Source organism: Apteryx mantelli, chromosome 3, assembly GCF_036417845.1.
Source record: "Apteryx mantelli isolate bAptMan1 chromosome 3, bAptMan1.hap1, whole genome shotgun sequence".
Classification (NCBI taxonomy): Eukaryota; Metazoa; Chordata; class Aves; order Apterygiformes; family Apterygidae; genus Apteryx; species Apteryx mantelli.
The window spans coordinates 134,224,113-134,243,030 of record NC_089980.1 but is presented as its reverse complement, the minus strand read 5'-3'; the positions used below and the strand labels follow the sequence as shown (position 1 = coordinate 134,243,030).

The 18,918-nt window shown below is 55.4% G+C and overlaps 1 non-coding gene and 1 pseudogene across 1 annotated transcript; both read left to right on the top strand.

The window, feature by feature from the left end:
• The first annotated feature begins 456 nt into the window (after positions 1-456).
• On the top strand, positions 457-11,188 carry LOC136991636 (T-cell activation Rho GTPase-activating protein-like; annotated as a pseudogene).
• A 7,440-nt stretch (positions 11,189-18,628) lies between these two features.
• On the top strand, positions 18,629-18,700 carry TRNAW-CCA (transfer RNA tryptophan (anticodon CCA)). Its single transcript has one exon. It is a non-coding gene; the product is annotated as a tRNA-Trp (tRNA).
• Positions 18,701-18,918: the final 218 nt, after the last annotated feature.

The window sequence follows — 18,918 nt, the reverse complement described above, 5'->3', positions numbered from 1 at the left end:
ATTCCCTGCTCAAAATGGCAAGGACCAAGTCAAGATAGGACATTCCTTGGCACCTGATGGATGAGATGATGGAAAACTCTGCCAGAATCTGTATGATTCAATATGCACCTCAGAACCAAAACATCATGCAGCAATAAAGGCTTTAAAAAATGAAATGTTTGCTTTCTCATCTAGGGGACCAAGCTTCACGCCCATTTACAGTACATATAGGCATAGGGGATAAGGGATGTCAATAATAACCATGGCAATAAGATCTGCAAGATACAGAGAATTAACCAAGTGACCTTTGGCCCGAAATCCTGCTGAGGCTCTGTAGTGAGAACACCTGCAGAAGATCTGGCAAGGAGTCAGTGACTGGCAGAGTCCGTGGTAGCAGGCCCAGGGCTAGTCTGTGTTAGGTGCAGGACTTTGCAAGGCATTGACAAACTGCAGCAAGGCCAATGCAAAGCCAAAAGGATGGTCAGGGGCCTGGAGCACATTATGTATGAAGACAGCCTGCAGTGGCAGGGTGTGGAAAGCAGCTTTGCCAAAAAGGGCCAGGGGCTCCTGGAGAACAAGCTGAAGATGATTCAGCAGTGTACCCTTGTGACAAAGAAGGCCAACAGCATCCTGGGCTGCCTTAGGAAGGGTGTTGCCAGCAGGTGGAGGGAGGTGATCCTTCCCCTCTGCTCAGCACTGCTGAGGCCACGTATGGAGTGCTGGGTCCACTTTTGGTCTCCCAAGTGCAAGGAAGACACGGACCTACTGGAGCGAGTCCAGTGGACAGCTACTAAGATGATGAAGGGACTGGAGCATCTCTCATATGAGGAGAGGCGGAGAGAGCTGGGACTGTTCTGCCTGGAGAAGAGAAAGCGCAGAGTGGATCCTGTCAGTGTGTCTAAAGATCTGAAGGGAGGGTGTAAGGAAGACGGAGACTCTTCTCAGTGGTACCCAGTGACAGAACAAGAGGCAACAGGCACAAAATGAAATACAATGAATTCTGTTCAAACATAAGAAAAAAACTTTTTTTTTTTTTTTTTTTATTGTAAGGGTGACTGAACACTGGGACAGGTTGCCCGGAAAAGTTTGGCAGTCTCTCTCCTTGGACCTATCTGCTGTAGATGACCCTAAGAGGGTTGGACTAGACATTCTCCAGAGGTGACTAGATGATCTCCAAGCTCAGGGATTCTGTGTTCAGACCTCTGTCTACAGCTATGTAATGAGTGGCTATAGAGTAGCTGCAATGAGACTCTTCTCAAAGAGATGAGGGGAACAAACAGAAATGCTATGGAAGAAAATTCCAATTAAATATAAGAAAATTTCAGCAGGAGGGTGACCTAGAATGGGGGCTGAGAGGGATGGGGACTCTTCATCCTTGGAGAAATTCAAAACTCAGCTTAATCAGGCCTTGAGCAATCTGATCCTTAGCTGATGTTGAAAATGATTGTACTTTGAGCTGGAGGTCGGACCAGAGTTTTCTTGCAAACTTTTTTTTTTTTTAATGCATTGACCATCTCAGATTCTAACTCCACATCCCCTCCATGTCAGCATCACTGTGCCTCAGCACGCCACATGTAGCCCACCAGGATGCCAGGATGGCCAGGGCCAGTGGTGCCATGGACAACGCACCTGACTACGGATCAGGAGACTGCAGGTTTGACTCCTTGCAGGCTCGACCTTTTCCTTTGCACAGCTTGGCCACAGTGGAAGTGATGGTGATAGTGCCCTGCTTTCTCTTTGGTGGTCACCATTGCCTGGTGCTTCTGCCAGCCTGCTGGCAAACAGCTGCGTCTTACCCACAGTCTTACCCACAGTAGAGGACAGCTCAGTCAGGGACCACTGCCTTTGAGACCATTACGTCTGATCTCACGGTGGACACACCTTAGAAGGACTGCAGGCTATGTGCAAATGTGGGCAAATGCTAGTAGGAAGGGTGAGGCACTAATGGAGGAGGGCAGGAGTGAGATAGGGATGGAGGGAGTGAGGAAGGAGAGGAGGAGGCTGCAGCCAGGAGTTGCAAAGAGCAACCTGACAGATAACACAGTCTTTAGCACATAGAGGAGTCTTAGGGGACCCTGAGAGACCACAGAAGGCTATGAGAATTGGTGCAGAAATAGTGTGGATGTTATAAACATCACAAATCCTATAAACATCACAAACCCAACCCCCGCTTGGGTCTGGGGTATGGGAGTACCTGGTGCATCTCCTCAACACCAGGTAAGGGAAAGGGGTAATGCAAGAGGTGCCTCTGCTCAAGCTGCTGCTGCAGGTACAGGACAAAGATAGCAGATTGTGCTATCAGAGAGGACAAAGAGGAGAGCAGCAGGATTTTTGCAGGGACCCTGCAGCACCAGAGCACAAGCGTAGGACAGAGAAGGAGTGAGGGTGTGAGGAGGCAAGAGAGTGGTGGAGGCAGGAAGCCTGTGACATGTCCCAGGAGGCAGAGGCTACAGAGGGCACTTAGAGGGAAGGGATTGGGTCTGGCTGCAGGTAAGGAGGATGGCAATCGTTGGAGACTCCTTTTGGCATGGAACAGAGGCCCTGACTGCCAACCCATGCTCTGGGTCACTGGGATCACTGCTTGACTGGCCCTGACCTGCAATGCTGGGCGGAGGAGACTACCGGGGCTCATCAGCTTCCAGACTCTTCCCAGTTGGTGCACGCTCACGTGGGCACCAGGGATGCTCTGCTGGTCCTGCACCTAACACAGCTTAGCTCAAAGGAGAGGCACAGGCAATACAATGGGAACCCAGTGCAGCCCCAAGCCTGACCCCGGTGTGATTCGGACACACAAATTTCTGATCTGGAGTCAGACGCGCTGCCCTTGCGCCATGAGGTCGAGGCAGAGGGATGCAGTGCCCAGGCATGGACCACGGTCAGGGTGTTGGGGAATTGCCCTCCATGGGACACCCTGATCAGGGTGATTGAGGGGATAGGTGGGTGTCAAGAGAGATGGTGGGCAAGGCGCAGGGGGGGCCTCTGCCCAGCTCTGCGCTGAGCTCCCGCACGGGTGGAGAGAGCACGTGTCATGGGCTGCTTTGCCCAAGGAGCCCTCTCACGCCGCTCTGCCCATCTCACGCTTCTTCCCTCTCGCTGCCTCTGTGCCCGCTGTGTGCCCTGGGTTCTTTGGTGCACACACAGGAGAGTCGTGCCCTCCTTGCCTCAGCCCTTCCCAGGGCTGCTGGAGGCTTCTTGACTCTCCCTCAGGGCTTTGCCCACCTGCTCCACATCCAATGGCTCTGTCCAAGAGCAGGTGTTCGGCTTGGTCAAGCCCTGTGGTCCCTGCCTGGCTGCAGAAGGCCGAGAGGTTTTGTGGGCAAAGGACAGGCACAGGGAGTGCTATTTCTGTACTGCTGCAACTGTCCCCGCCTGTGGGAACGGTTCAAGTCAGTTGGTTTGGTGAGTTCTGGGAACAAGTATCACTCTTCTCTCCCATTGAATCTTGCACAGTGGTTTATTACACTGGCCCTGAGGTGACACGTGAATCTAGTTCAGCGGGGCGCTTTCACGGCATATCTGCCAGGCGATGAGCTCTCTGCTTTCATGAGCCAGCAGATTTTCAGAACTAGGCAGCATGAGGTCCTGAGCAATCTGACCTAACTTTGCATTTGCCTCTGCTTTGAGTAGGGGGGTTAGAGCAGAGACCTCCAGAATCCCTTTCAACCTAGATCATTCTACAGTTCTGTGATTCCTGCTTGAAGATAACAGTCTGTTGGTTCAGGGAGAGTTACTTCCAAGACCAAGAGCTTAAATCCCATCTCTGTAGTCCAAAAGTGTTAGAACTGCACCCTCAGATTGCCTCTCAGCACCACGGAGAACCAAACTTCATCCCAATTTCACAAAAGTGTGGAGCAGTACAACAAGCAAGTGTGCCTGTAAGTTCAGAAGCAGCCAGGCTCCTCTCCAAACACAAGGCAATGTTCGGGGAAGGCAATACGCCCACTGACGTCCTTCTTCAACAGTTCAACGCTGCATTCCTTAAAAATGGCTCCTTCAAAGCCTCCTTCCTTTCTCAGTTATGAAAGGCTGCAGAAAGTTTGGATGGCGGAAGTTGAACGCAGCCAGTTTGCACAGGGTCACCGTGGCGCAGGGACTCCCAAGCCTGCAACAGCCCTGCTCGGGCCCCAGCAATCCTGTGCAGCTGAGTGAACGTGGTGCCAGGCTCCCCCCAACCCTCCTGCCTCTCAGCACCCTGTCACACACCAGCTCACCGAGACCCATCCTGAGTCTCACTGAACAGGCAAGGCAGAACCAGCATTTCCACCTCTCTATAAAAGCTGCTGGAAAACAACCTCCTGGGCAGCACATGTGGTCACTGGCAAAGCCTGCGTTAACTACCACGCAGAGCTCTTTGCAGCATCCAGCATGGGGGAAAAACAAGGGTTAGGCCAGTGCCATGGTGTTTTTGGTAACTGAGCACATGTAATAGTCCTCTTTTTTCTCCCCACCTCCTCCTCCTCACCCCTGCCATTGCCTCAGCCTTATATTGTATCTCAAGATGTCATTGGGGAGTTAGAGAACTGCTCCCAGGTGCTGGAGGAAATGGCAGGTGCACATCTTCTCTGACTACATGGTGATGCCTTCACACCTGCTTCACCATGGATAAAATCATCTCACAGCCTGAAAGCCCACAGCCAGGGAGCATCTCCTAAAGCCAGGAGATTCTCATGACACTACAAAAGCCGGCTGCTTCTGGCTCCTAGGCATCTTGACAGACCCACGGCACACCTGAAGGGAGACAAGCCCTTGCTCTGCAGCTTTCTAACAACAAGTTTGCTGATGATACAAAACTAGGAGGAGGGGCTGACACCCCAGAGGGCTGTGCTGCCATTCAGAGGGACCTCGACAGGCTGGAGAAACGGGCAGAGGAACCTCCTGAAGTTCAACAAAAGGAAGCACAAAGTTCTGCCCCTGGGGAGGAAGAACACCAGGACGGGCTGGGGGCCGAGCTGCTGGAAAGCAGCTTGGCAGAAAAGGACCTGGTGGGCAACAAGCTGACCACGAGCCAGCAATGCACCTTTGTGGGCCCAGCTGGTGCATCACAATGTGCCGCGGCGGCACCGCGGCGACCTGGCCACGGCCAGCAGCGTGTACCCCGGGTGGGCACTGTGCCAGCACGGCGCAGCACAGGCGGAGGTGACTCCCAGCCCGGCAGCACTGCTCGGCACAGGGACGCGCTTCCAGCCTCACGCAGGCGCGGGACACGGCCGCACCGCAGCCGTCCGCCCGGCCTCGGCGCCATGGGCCAGGCCAGCTGCTGCGGCGCCCGGGGCGCTGCCGGCCCCGCTGCCGGCACGCGGGCACAGCCCGGGGCCCCCGGCCCCGCGCCTCCTGGCGCCCGCCGCCGCCTCTGGGGCCGCGCAGCCTCCCGGCCCCCGCCGCCGCTCGGCGCCTTCGTCTCCAGCAGCAGCCCCCAGCTCCTGCTCGCCCTCCGTGCGCAGGTGACGCGGCACCAGCGCACGCGCCGCAGGCACCTGCTGCTCTTCCCCCACGCGGTCGCCATCGCCAGCTTCAAGTAAGAGCAGCCATCGCAGCCCTCCTTCCTCCCCGACACCGCCTCGGCCTCCACCACCCGTCCCCAGGCACATTCCTCGCCCCAAGGGGTCCTGCGGGATCCATGAATGCACAAAGCATGTCTTTAATGAGGGGAGGTGCAAGGAGAACACGACAGGCTCCTGCTCTTGTCCTTCTCCTCTGCACGCCTTCACCAAGCATCCCGTTGGTATCATTGCCCAGCAGCGACTTCTCCAAAGTCCTCTGCGTGTGTGCTGCGAAGGAGGCTCATTGCTGCTGCCCGCAGCTCAGGGCCACCGTTCCCATGGCTCTGCCCCTGGAAACGGCTCTGCCATGGGGGACAGCTGGGGTTGCCCCATGCTGGACTCCCACACGCCAGTCCCTGCTCTTCCTCCCGGCAGATGCGGCCCCACTTTCCGCCTGCAGCACCGCGTGCGGCTCAGCGAGCTCTGGGTGCTGTGCAGCGAGGAGGCGGCCGCGGCCAGGCCTGAGAACAAGGAGCAGGAGCAGGAGGAGGAGGAGGTCTTCGGCCTCAAGTGCAGCCGCACCCTCATCCTCGTCTGGCCCAGCGACCTCTGCGTGGTCACTTTTGGGTGAGTCTGGGCGACACCTGCCAGGGCCCTGCGCGAGCCCCTCTCCTGCCCCGCACGGCTCAGCCCTGGCCCTGGCACTCTGCCCACGGGGGCGAGAGCTGTTCGGGGCCAGCTCTGTCCCACGCAGGAGCAGCAGCAGCAGCAGCAGCGTGGGCTGAGGCCGCTTCTCCTTTGCGCTGCAGGTCGCAGGAGGTGAAGCAGCTCTGGCTGGACACGATGCTCCGGTAAGCTCTGCCGGGGAACTCCGCGTGCCGCCGTAGGGCTGAGAGCGGGCGAGTGCTCCAGGCGGAGCTGCACGCAGAAACACCGGAACGTCGCTGGGGAAAGGGGCACCCGCCGCCCAGGGCAGCTCCTGGGCACAGCGGCGGGACTTGCTCAGCCTCGCGGTCGCAGTCGCCACCGAGCCCAGGAGCTGTCACCGCAGCTCCTCGCCGGCAGGCGCGGGCACCCCGAGCCGCTGCCGTCCGTCCCCACGAGGAGGAGGCCCGTGGGCAGCAGGAGGCAGGGCGCCGCAGAGCGCTGCTCCCAGCCAGCGCTGCCGCAGGCTCTCGGGCTTGGGGGTCCCTCGGCAGCGCGGGGCTGGCTGGCAGCAGAGAGCGGCGAGGGCTGGCGCTGACAGAGCTCTTGGCGTGCCCTTCCCTGTGCACAGGCAGAGCCCAGGAGCCCCGGGAGCCAGGCTCACCCGACTGCCCTCCCTGCGCCTCCTCACCGAGCTCGTCGGCTTCTGCCGTCCCGTAAGTGTCCTCACGCCGCCCGCCGCGCCCCGACAGCGCCTCGGCTTCCCCAAAGCCGCCCAAAGCTGGCCAGTTCCTCACGGCGCCTCTTTGCTCTCTCGCCTAGGAGGTGTCGCTGACAGCGGCGACCGTGGAGACGCTGATCTCGGCAGAGGTGAGCAGGGCTCCCTTTCCCTGCCCGCGCTGCCTGTGCACGCGCGCTAGCTCAGCCCCTGGGGCGGCTCCCCGGGGCGGGCAAAGGCAGCAAATGCCTCGTGCCAGGCAGAGCGCGGCAGGGCGCACCGTCCCCGCGGCCACGGGCAGAGCCCTCGTGCCGTGCTGGGGCTGCTGGGCACCGAAGCAGCAGCCTCCAGCCGTGCGGGGGCTGCGGGCTGCAGGGCCGCTTCGGGGGCGCTGGCTGCGCAGGAGCCTTTGCCACAGCCCCCGTGGCACAGAGGGGCAGCGTCGGGCCCGCACCTCCGGCCTCTCCTCCGCAGCCCTTGGACGCCCTCCGCTTTTCCCGGGAGCCTCGCGCAGATGCCTGAGTCGCTGCAGCAACTCCCTCGCGGCCCCGGCTGCTGAGGGGCACCTCTGTGACCTTCACCCGTTTCTCGCAGCAGGCTGACGCCAAGAAATGCCCCCGCTCGGACCCGTCCGACGTGCAAGAGGGCCTTGGCCACTTGCCTGGTGAGTCTGAGAAAGAGACGGAGCAGCTGCCTTCTGACACGCTGCTTGTTGCCTGCCACCATGCAAAACCTCTGCGCCTCTGCACAAGCTGGAGGAGACCCTGCAGCACAGGGCGCCGCACACACACAAGCGGCACCGTCCGGCTCTCTCCGCCCCATCTTCTACACTGAGTTTGGCTTTGCTTTTGCTTGCAGTAGAGGGAGCGAAGGCAAGAAGGCCGCTGATATCATGGCCACTTGCTCGGCGAGGAGCCTCTGCCAGCGGGGACCACCCAGGGCAGCTCGACTCTGGCCCCAGGGCGGCTCTCTTTGGCCAGCCTCTGGCAACTATCTGCGGAGAAGATGGTGGCCTGCCCCAGCCAGTGCAGGTAAGCAAGCCTGGGGACGGAGGCATGCTGCTTCTGGCTTTTCCTGCACAGAGGCTTCTTTTTCTTCCAAGAAATCTCTGCTGCGCATTCAGCCTGGCTTGGGAAGGAGGGACTTCGCACCTGAAGCCTTGACCTGTGCCTCATTTTCTGCTGGAAGAAAGCAGGGATGACTCCACTGAAGTCGGTGGAGTTCACCAGGCCAAAAAGAGGGTGGGCTGGGAGACAAGCATGTCACTACCACTGTAATCGCCATGGAGTGAGAACAAGACACTAACCCAAGCAAAGCAGAGCGCACCCCAAAGTCAAAAACTGTCTGCTGCCTCCTGCAGGATCTCCTGGCTATACTGTACGAGAAAGGGCCTGCCACTGAGGGGATCTTCAGGAGAGCGGCCAGCGAGAAGGCCCGCAAGGAGCTGAAGGAGGTCCTGAACCAGGGCGAGAACGCTGACCTGGACAGCAAACCTGTGCACCTCTTGGCAGTGGTGCTGAAGGTGAAGTCCTCTGACTTTTAGCTCTCAGACCACGTGGCTAATCTGCAAGGGCCCACCTGAGTGCCCACATTGACCTCAGTGGCACTCAAAGCTAAAACCCTACTGAAGCCAAACTCAGGGGTTCAGGCTGAGCACAGTTGGGCATTTTTCTTCTCAACTGGATTTTCAGTTCCCCTAGTTCCGCCCTGGATTCCCTGCATGCCCATGGGAAGCTCACTTCCTCCACCTGCTCCTCACTGAGGACTACTGAGATGCAGGGCCAGACCAAAGGCTCAGATATGAGCTGGCTCCTGCTCCTGCACTCACACCACTGCACTTGGCACGTACTCACGCAGCCCCCTGCACTCTCAGTGCTCAGGAGCACCTTTGGGAGCAGGGAGCTCAAAGCAACCTGCCTCCAAGTGAGCCCAGGTCATGAGGATGCTCCCCCTCTGCTCACTGGTAGTGTCCAGAGCCTCATCTAAGTTCCTTGGCCTTGCAGGACTTCCTCCGAAATATCCCTTCCAAACTCCTCTCGGACAACCTCTATGACGAGTGGATGCTAGCGCTGGAGAAGCCAAGCCAGCAGGAGAAAACTGATGAACTGAAACGGTGAGTTTTGTAACCAGTGCCACCATTCTGGAGGGGCTGAGAGAGGCCAGGGACTTCTCTGGAAACTGGGAGTCTCATGTAAAAACCTGTCGTTTCTGTCAGCTTGCTATTGCTGCTGTGGGGGTTGGTTCTGAGGGCAAGTGGCACAGAAAAACACTTCTCTGGCAATAACATTTCCTCAAGGTGTTTAAGATTGCTCTACAAAACACGAGGAAGCATGATTTCTTGTGAGTTGAAATGAAACTTGCTCCAGTGAAGAAGGAGCAGCTCCTGCACCCTGCATTAATGTTATATTTTGTTTGTGTTCCCCAGGGTGGCTGACAGCCTGCCCAGAGCAAACCTCCTCTTGCTCCAGCGCTTGCTTGCTGTGCTCCATCACATCAGCGAAAACGCGGAGACCAGCAGGATGGACGCCAGCAACCTGGCCATCTGCGTGGGGCCAAACCTGCTGAGCCCCGGCACGGACAACGGGCTCCCGCTGGCAGTGCTGAAGGAGCGCAATGACAAGGTCTCTTGAATTCACCCCCTCGCTACCGCCTTGGGGGCAGCTGAGGGCCATCCCCACAGATCCCCCTGACCTCGCAAAAGCTCACCAAAGCTGTGTCATGCCAGATCCGGCTGAGCTATAGAGCTACAGCTGTCAGTACAGAAATGTCCATCAGGAGCAGAAAAGGTTGCTCAACACATTTTCAGCCCCTCAGACTAAACTCAATGTTTTTCTGTGGGCAGGTGACAGCGCTGGTGGAGTTCCTGATAGAGAACTGGACAGCAATATTTGAGGAGGATGTTGCCTTGCACTTCAGTCCCTCGGCCGAGGAGTCACCGGAGCACACACACAGCTCCACAGGTAGGGGGATGCACTGATGATTGTCCCCGGCCAGGGCTGCTGCTTTGCATTCTTTCACTGCATATCAGAAGACATCTGTGGCCATGCAGAGAGGTGCAGAGGGTTTAATATGGTATCGCAGCGTTTGCCTCCTGGAACGCTTTCCAGGAGCTCAAAAGGACAACACTCACAAAACAACCCCCATGCCAGATGGTGAATGTCTGCACAGCTCTGCTCCTCACCTAGCTGCTGCCTATGGCCTAGAACTGCACTCTCGCAGGACATTGCCCTCTCTGCCTCCTTAACTTCTCCTCTAGCTCGTCGGCAGCAAGGTTGTATTTGGCAAAGTGTGTGGTTGCACAGGGGAAGTCCCCTGGTACCTTCAGAGAGTACCTAAAAAGCACCTAACAGGCTCCTTCTCCCCACAGCACACCCAGGGGCTCCTCAGCACGACGGTTCTGCCTGCAGCAGCCCAGAGGCGGGAGCTGAAGGCAGCACCCCTACACTGGAGACGGAGCAGCCCAACGGCAGGAGCAGCAGTCTCAGCAGGCCATATCCAAAATGCGTCTCTGCCCCTGCCCTGAGCAATCTCACAAATGACATCAGCAGGATGCAGAGGTGGTTCTCAGAGCCGGACCTGTCCTTGCACAACCGCTTTGAAGGCACGAGCAGGGAGCAGGAGCCGAGGAAAAGTGAGGTCAATTACGAAGGCACGAGCAGGGAGCAGGAACCGAGTGAAAGTGAGGACAAATATGAAGGCACGAGCAGGGAGCAGGAGCCAAGCAAAAGTGATGGAAATTGCGAAGGCACGTGCAGGGAGCAGGAGCCAAATGAAAGTGAAGGTAATTCTGAAGGCACGAGCAGGGAGCAGGAGCCGAGCAAAAGTGAGGACAATTACGAAGGCATGAGCAGGGAGCAGGAGCCGAGTGAAAGTGAGGGTAATTATGAAGGAACGAGCAGGGAGCAGGATCCAAGCAAAAGTGATGGAAATTGCGAAGGCACGTGCAGGGAGCAGGAGCCGAGTGAAAGTGAGGACAAATACCTCATTCCCCAGTAACAGCTAAGGCTGGAGAAGGAGGCACTTGATCAAACACCTTTCAAGATTGCCTTCACAATTATCACACAGCTCTCTATACCCAAAACATCCTCCAGCTGCTCCCTGCAGAGCTACTTTCCTCACCTCATGCCTCCGTCTTCACCTGCTCCACACTGCTTTCACCCTCTACTCCACAAAATAACTTTTAAAATAGGCCCCAGGCTTTTTCCACCGAGCGCACTGAGGACAGCAGCAGACACCTAGCAGAGCCATCGAAAAGCACTCCATGTCATGCCATTTGGCCAACTGCAGGAAAAGGTGCGCAAAAAGCCTCCAGAACTGGGCGCCTGGGACCACATCCAGCAAGGAAAAGCATCCTATGTTTAAATAGCCTGTCTCTCCTCTGGGCACTCTCCAAAGTAAAGGTTGTAAAAACCATATCTTGCCTATCCTTTGAAATATTTTACTTTCAATGGACAAAGAATAAGCTAGCTTTGCAGGAGCATTTTTTTCTTGAGAGGCTCTCCTGAAGTCGTCATCAGCTTGCGATGTCACCTTCTTCCACCAGAAGAGGTGGGGCAGAGAGGCTTGTGTGTGATTCTGTACAAATAGATGTAAGAGTGCTGCCTATAACCTATTGTGTGGGAAAACTAGGCAGTGATTGATCAACAGTGTTGTATTTGTCTTCCAAAAAGGACAATTTCCAAGCTGGCAGCTCCAAAACTTGTCCCACCTTCCCTATGCTCTTGTCCAGCATTTACCAGAATTAAATATTATCATTCCCTGCTCAAAATGGCAAGGACCAAGTCAAGATAGGACATTCCTTGGCACCTGATGCATGAGATGATGGAAAACTCTGCCAGAATCTGTATGATTCAATATGCACCTCAGAACCAAAACATCATGCAGCAATAAAGGCTTTAAAAAATGAAATGTTTGCTTTCTCATCTAGGGGAACAATCCTGCTAAGGCTCTGTAGTGAGAACACCTGCAGACGATCTGGAAAATGAGTCAGTGACTGGCAGAGTAGGTGGTAGCAGGCCCAGTGTGTGAAACTACACACTGACCAAATTCCCGTCAGGGCCAGGCATGCATATTCCGTTTTGTCAGCAACCTCTGACTGCTTCCCGTACAGTAGTTTCTCTTGGTTAGCACAGCTGAGATAAGAAAACAGTTCTAGTAGATTTAAGGGGCCCTTAGGATACAAGGAGTCGAGTCCCGCCTGGGCATCCGAGCCGTGCGTCCAGCCCATAAGTCCAGCAGCCTCCCACCAGTGACCGCTCTGTGCAGCTCCTGGGGGTCCCCATGCAGCTTGGAGTGTAAGTCCTTTATTAAATCTCTCCTGCTTAACCCCTCATGAACCTTGAGTGTCTCTCTACACCAACAGCTGACCCTCTCTTGCCCACCTGGTGGTCACAGGCTCTCAGCAAAACTCCACTCCCCTATAGAAAGTGCTCTTAGCTGCAGAAGAAGGGCTGCTAACTACCAAGCCATTAACTCCAGAAAGGAAATCAAGCTGCCTGGGTCAATTCTCATTTAAAAAGCGATTGTAACTGGTAAGCCCTTAGCCCTTAAGGGCAGCACAAAAGACTGCTGTGCAGTGATGGCCTTTGTGCATATATTAGCGGGTAATGAGGAATGTGCTGGTGGTCCCCATGGACAGCACATCCCCACCACGCGGGGCACGCTCTGTGCCTGGGTGCTGCATGCCTCCAGCCTTGTGGTGCAAAGGCAGTGTGTCTGACTCCAGATCAGAAGGCTGTTTGGTCAACTCACATCAGTGTCAGGCTTGGTTAAGCATCTAGCAGCAGTTGTATTGCCTCTGTATTGCCACCTAACCCAGTGACAGGACAAGAGGCAACAGGCACAAAATGAAATACAATGAATTCTGGTTAAACATAAGAAAAATTTTTTTTTTATTGTAAGGGTGATTGAACACTGGGACAGGTTGCCCAGAGAAATTTGGCAGTCTCTGTCCTTGGACCTATCTGCTATAGATGACCCTAAGAGAGTTGGACTAGACATTCTCCAGAGGTGAGTAGAAGATCTCCAAGCTCAGGGATTCTGTGTTCAGACTTCTGTCTACAGCTATGTAATGAGTGGCTATAGAGTAGCTGCAATGAGACTCTTCTCAAAGGGAGGAGGGGAACAAACAGAAATGCTATGGAAGAAAATTCCAATTAAATATAAGAAAATTTCACCATGGAGGTGACCTAGAATGGGGGCTGAGAGGGATGGGGACTCTTCATCCTTGGAGAAATTCAAAACTCAGCTTAATCAGGCTTTGAACAATCTGATCCTTAGCTGATGTTGAAAATGATTGTACTTTGAGCTGGAGGTTGGACCACTAATCTCTTACAATCTTTTTTTTCTTAATGCATTGACAAACTCAGATTCTAACCCCCACACGTCAGCATCACTGTGCCTCAGCATGCCACATGTAGCCCACCAGGATGGCTAGGGCCAGTGGTGCAACGGACAGCACACCTGACTATGGATCAGGAGATTGCAGGTTCGACTCCTTGCAGGCTCGACCTTTTCCTTTGCACAGCTTGGCCACAGTGGAAGTGATGGTGATAGTGCCCTGCTTTCTCTTTGGTGGTCACCATTGCCTGGTGCTTCTGCCAGCCTGCTGGCAGATAGCTGCATCTTACCCACAGTAGAGGACAGCTCAGTCAGGGACCACTGCCTTTGAGACCGTTACAGAATCACAGAATCACAGAATCACTGAGGTTGGAAGGGACCTCTGGAGATCATCTAGTCCAACCCCCCTGCTCAAGCAGGGTCACCTAGAGCACATTGCACAGGATTGCATCCAGGCGGCTTTTGAATATCTCCAGAGAAGGAGACTCCACCACCTCTCGGGGCAACCTGTTCCAGTGCTCTGTCACCCTCACAGTGAAAAAGTTTTTCCTCATGTTAAGATGGAAGTGTCTGTGTTTCAGTTTGTGCCCATTGCCTCGCGTCCTGTCGCTCGGCACCACTGAAAAGAGTCTGGCCCCATCCTCTCGACACCCTCCCTTCAGATACTTGTACACATTGATAAGATCTCTCAGCCTTCTCTTCTCCAAGCTAAACAGGCCCAGCTCTCTCAGTCTTTCCTCATAAGAGAGATGCTCCAGTCCCCTAATCATCCTTGTGGCCCTTCGCTGGACTTGCTCCAGTAGTGCCACATCCCTCTTGTACTGGGGAGCCCAGAACTGGACGCAGTACTCCAGATGTGGCCTCACCAGGGCTGAGGAGAGGGGGAGAATCACCTCCCTCGACCTGCTGGCAACACTCTTTCTGATGCAGCCCAGGATACCATTGGCCTTCTTGGCCACAAGGGCACATTGCTGCCTCATGCTTAACTTGGTGTCCACCAGCACTCCCAGGTCCTTCTCCGCAGAGCTGCTTTCCAGCAGCTCAACCCCCAACCTGTACTGGTGCATGGGGTTATTCCTCCCCAGGTGCAGGACCCTGCACTTCCCTTTGTTGAATTTCATGAGGTTCCTCTCTGCCCACCTCTCCAGCCTGTCCACGTCTCTCTGAATGGCAGCACAGCCCTCTGGCGTATCGGCCACTCCTCCCAGTTTTGTATCATCAGCAAACTTGCTGAGTGTGCACTCTGTCCCTTCATCCAGGTCATTGATGAAGAAGTTGAACAAGACTGGACCCAGTACTGACCCCTGGGGGACACCGCTAGCTACAGGCCTCCAACTAGACTCTGTGCCACTGATCACAACTCTCTGAGCTCTGCCATTCAGCCATGTCTCAATCCACCTCACTGTCCACTCATCTAACCCACACTTCCTGAGCTTGTCTATGAGGATGCTATGGGAGACAGTGTCAAAAGCCTTGCTGAAGTCTAGGTAGACAACATCCACTGCTCTCCCCTCATCTACCCAGCCAGTCATTCCATCATAGAAGGCTATCAGATTGGTTAGGCATGATTTCCCCTTGGTGAAGCCATGCTGACTACTCCTCATCACCTTCTTTTCCTCCACATGCGTGGAGATGGCCTCCAGGATGATCTGCTCCATCACCTTTCCAGGGATGGAGGTGAGGCTGACTGGCCTGTAGTTCCCTGGGTCCTCCTTCTTGCCCTTTTTGAAGACTGGGGTGACATTGGCTTTCTTCCAGTCCTCGGGCACCTCTCCTGTTCTCCATGACCTTTCCAAGATGATGGAGAGTGGCTTAGCAATAATGTCCGCCAGCTCCCTCAGCACTCCTGGGTGCATCCCATCAGGGCCCATGGATTTGTGGGTGTCAAGTTTGCTTAAATGATCTCTAACCCACTCCTCCTCCACCAAGGGAAAGTCTTCCTCTCTCCAGACTTTCTCTCTTGCCTCCAGGGTCTGTGGTTCCTGAGGGCTGGCCTGAGCAGTAAAGACTGAAGCAAAGAAGGCATTCAGTAACTCTGCCTTCTCTGCATCCTTCGTCACCAGGGCACCCACTCCATTCAGCAAAGGGCCCACATTTTCCCTAGTCTTCCTCTTGCTGCTGATGTATTTGAAGAAGCCCTTCTTGTTGTCCTTGACATCTCTAGCCAGATTTAATTCCAAACGGGCCTTAGCCTTCCTCGTCACATCCCTGCATACTCTGACAACATTCCTATATTGCTCCCAAGTGGCCTGTCTCCCTTTCCACTTTCTGTATACTTCCTTCTTCTGGTTGAGTTTTGCCAGGAGCTCCTTGCTCATCCATGCAGGTCTCCTGCCTCCTTTGCTTGACTTCCTACTCATAGGGATGCACCGCTCTTGAGCCTGGAGGAAGTGATGTTTGAATATTAACCAACTCTCTTGAACACTCCTTCCTTCCAGGGCCCTCACCCATGGGATTCCTCCAAGTAGGTCCCTGAAGAGGCCAAAGTTTGCTCTCCTCAAGTCCAGGGTTGCGATCCTACTTGGTGCCCTGCTGCCTCCTCGCAGGATCCTGAACTCCACCATCTCATGGTCACTGCAGCCAAGGCTGCCCCCGACCTTCACATCTTCCACCAGTCCTTCTTTGTTTGTTAGTACGAGGTCCAGCAGCACACCTCTCCTTGTTGGCTCCTCCACCACCTGGGTCAAGAAGTTGTCACCAATGCTCTGCAGGAATCTCCAGGACTGTTTGTGCCTAGCTGTGTTGTCTTTCCAGCAGATATCGGGGTGGTTGAAGTCCCCCATGAGAACCAGGGCCTGGGATCGTGAGGCTACTTCCAGCTGTCTGTAGAAGGCCTCATCGACTTCCTCTTCCTCATCAGGTGGCCTGTAGTAAACACCCACAACAGTGTCACCTCTATTAGCCTGCCCTTTGATCCTTACCCATAAGCTCTCGACTCGCTCTTCATCCACCCCTAGGCACAGCTCAATACATTCCAGTTGCTCTCTCACATAAAGAGCAACTCCACCACCTCGCTTTCCTGGCCTGTCTTTCCTAAAAAGTACGTAGCCATCCATGACAGCACTCCAGTCATGCGAGCTATCCCACCATGTCTCTGTAATGGCAATGAGATCATGGCCCTGCGACCGCACACACATCTCTAGTTCTTCCTGTTTGTTCCCCAAGCTGCGTGCATTGGTGTACAGGCATTTCAGGGAGGTGATCGAGCATGCAGGTTTCCCAGGAGGGATACAAGAGGGTCCTCCATAGCCACATCCCATGCGCACTTCCCTGGCTGCATTCACCTGCTGGAGGCATCCTGACTTGAGCAGTCTTTTGCCAACTACCCTGTCACTATAACTCTCCCCTTCCCCCATCTTTCCTAGTTTAAAGCCCTCCTTACCAGGTTGGCCAACCTGTTGGCAAAGACCCGCGTGCCCCGCCTCGTGAGGTGGATCCCATCTCTCGCCATCAGTTGTCGATCTTCAAACAGGGTCCCATGGTCGTAGAAACCAAAACCCTGTTGCCAACACCAGCGGCGCAGCCAGTCGTTAACCTGGAAAGTCCGTCTCCTCCTCCTCTCATCCATCCCCCTCACTGGCAGGATTGAGGAGAAGATGACGTCTGATCTCACTGTGCACACACCTTAGAAGGACTGCAGGCTGTGTGCAAATGTGGGCAAATGCTAGTAGGAAGGGTGAGCCACTAATGGAGGAGGGCAGGAGGGAGATAGGGATGGAGGGAGTGAGGAAGGAGAGGAGGAGGCTGCAGCCAGGAGCTGCAAAGAGCAACCTGAAAGATAACACAGTCTTTAGCACACAGAGGGGTCTTAGGGGACCCTGAGAGACCACAGAAGGCTATGAGAATTGGTGCAGAAATAGTGTGGATGTTATAAACATCACAAATCCTATAAACATCACAAACACAACCCCCGCTTGGGTCTGGGGTATGGGAGTACCTGGTGCATCTCCTCAACACCAGGTAAGGGAAAGGGGTAATGCAAGAGGTGCCTCTGCTCAAGCTGCTGCTGCAGGTACAGGACAAAGATAGCAGATTGTGCTATCAGAGAGGACAAAGAGGAGAGCAGCAGGATTTTTGCAGGGACCCTGCAGCACCAGAGCACAAGCGTAGGACAGAGAAGGAGTGAGGGTGTGAGGAGGCAAGAGAGTGGTGGAGGCAGGAAGCCTGTGACATGTCCCAGGAGGCAGAAGGCTACAGAGGGCACTTACAGGGAAGGGATTGGGTCTGGCTGCAGGTAAGGAGGATGGCAATCATTGGAGGCTCCTTTGGGCATGGAACAGAGGTCCTGACTGCCAACCCATGCTCTGGGTCACTGGGATCACTGCTTGACTGGCCCTGACCTGCAATGCTGTGCAGAGACTACCAAGGCTCATCAGCTTCCAGACTCTTCCCAGTTGGTGCACGCTGACATGGGCACCAGGGATGCTCTACTGGTCCTGCACCTAACACAGGTTAGCTCAAAGGAAAAGCACAGGCAATACAATGGGAATCCAGCACAGCCTCAAGCCTGACCCCGGTGTGATTCAGGCACACAAATTTCTGATCTGGAGTCAGATGCGCTGCCCTTGCGCCACGAGGTCGAGGCAGAGGGATGCAGTGCCCAGGCATGGACCACGGCCAGGGTGTTGGGGAAATGCCCTCCATGGGGCATCCTGATCAGGGTGATGGAGGGGACAGGTGGGTGCCAAGAGAGATGGTGGCCAAGGCCTGGGGTATCCAGGTGGAGGATGGCCACCCAGGGCAGGATGGTGTGGTGGCACAGGGGGCAACATGATCCTAGGGGACCTGGGCTGGCAGCTGAACCCATCCCATCCCATCTTGCCCCATGCAGCGGTCACATGTACTGCACAGGGTGGGAAGGCTGCAGCTATCCTGGCACTCACTGTTCCCACATGCTTAGCACGACCCTCCCTCCGCCTGTGGCTGGCCTGCAGTCCCCCACCAGCATCTTCAGGACGCTGTGGCAGACACTAGCAATGCCTGGAGCAAGCAAACAAGCTGTGTCCCTGGGAGAATCAGAGACCTCAGGGCAGCATGTCTCCTGTGGGGCCAGCAGAGTGCCTGCCCAGCACACCCTTGGCAAGAGAAGTCACGCACTGCCAGTGGGTGCCCAGCACCCACCTCAGACTCTGCTGAGGAATGGGGCCCTCAGCCCTTCTGTGTGGCCTGGCCTGAGGCATCAGCCTCCCACAGTCCCTAAGGAGGCCTCAGCCTGCGATGCCTTCAGCTTCCAGCCTCATCCCCTGCGATCATGTTGCCCCCCTGCGCCACCACCCCATCCTGCCTTGGCCATCCATCCTCCACCTGGACACACCGGGCCATGGTGACCCTCTCCCTGGGCACCCACTCACCCCCTCCACTGCCCTGCTAGGGGAGCACCAGGACGCCCCTGGGGTGGTCCCCGTGGAGAGCACATCCTCACCACCCAGGCTGCGGTCTGTACCTGGGTGTTGCATGCCACCACCCTGACCTTGTGGTGCAAAGGCAGCGTGTCTGACTCCAGATCAGAAGGTTGTGTGTTCGAATCACACTGGGGTCAGGCTTGGGGCAGTATTGGGGGCTACCTGTGCTTTTCTGTTGTGCAGTTTTCCATTGTGGAGCTTGTCTATGTCACACGCAGGGTTTTGCAAGACATTGAGAAACTAGAGCAAGACCAAGACAAGACCTCGAAGATGGCTTGGGGCTGCAGCACATCATATGCTTAGGTAGCCTGAGAGATCTGGATTGGTTTAGCCTGCAGGATGGAAGATTAAGAAA